Source organism: Penaeus monodon, chromosome 33, assembly GCF_015228065.2.
Source record: "Penaeus monodon isolate SGIC_2016 chromosome 33, NSTDA_Pmon_1, whole genome shotgun sequence".
Taxonomy (NCBI): domain Eukaryota; kingdom Metazoa; phylum Arthropoda; class Malacostraca; order Decapoda; family Penaeidae; genus Penaeus; species Penaeus monodon.
The window spans coordinates 12,801,251-12,801,463 of NC_051418.1; positions in this window are offsets into that span (position 1 = coordinate 12,801,251).

Sequence of the window (213 nt, forward strand, 5' to 3'; positions counted from 1 at the left end):
ATACACATATTTTTCCTTCTAAAATAAGAAATATGTAGTTGACAAACAACAAAATCCTCTCTCTGCTATAACCGTTGGCCGGCTGATTTCCAGAATGGCAAGACCTGTCACCGAGCGAAAGATCAATCCGGAAAACGTCATAACTATTATTACGCCATGACACCCGCTAGAGGAGTGCAAGGGAGCGTGAATGTAGCGAGGTCACCTTTTATT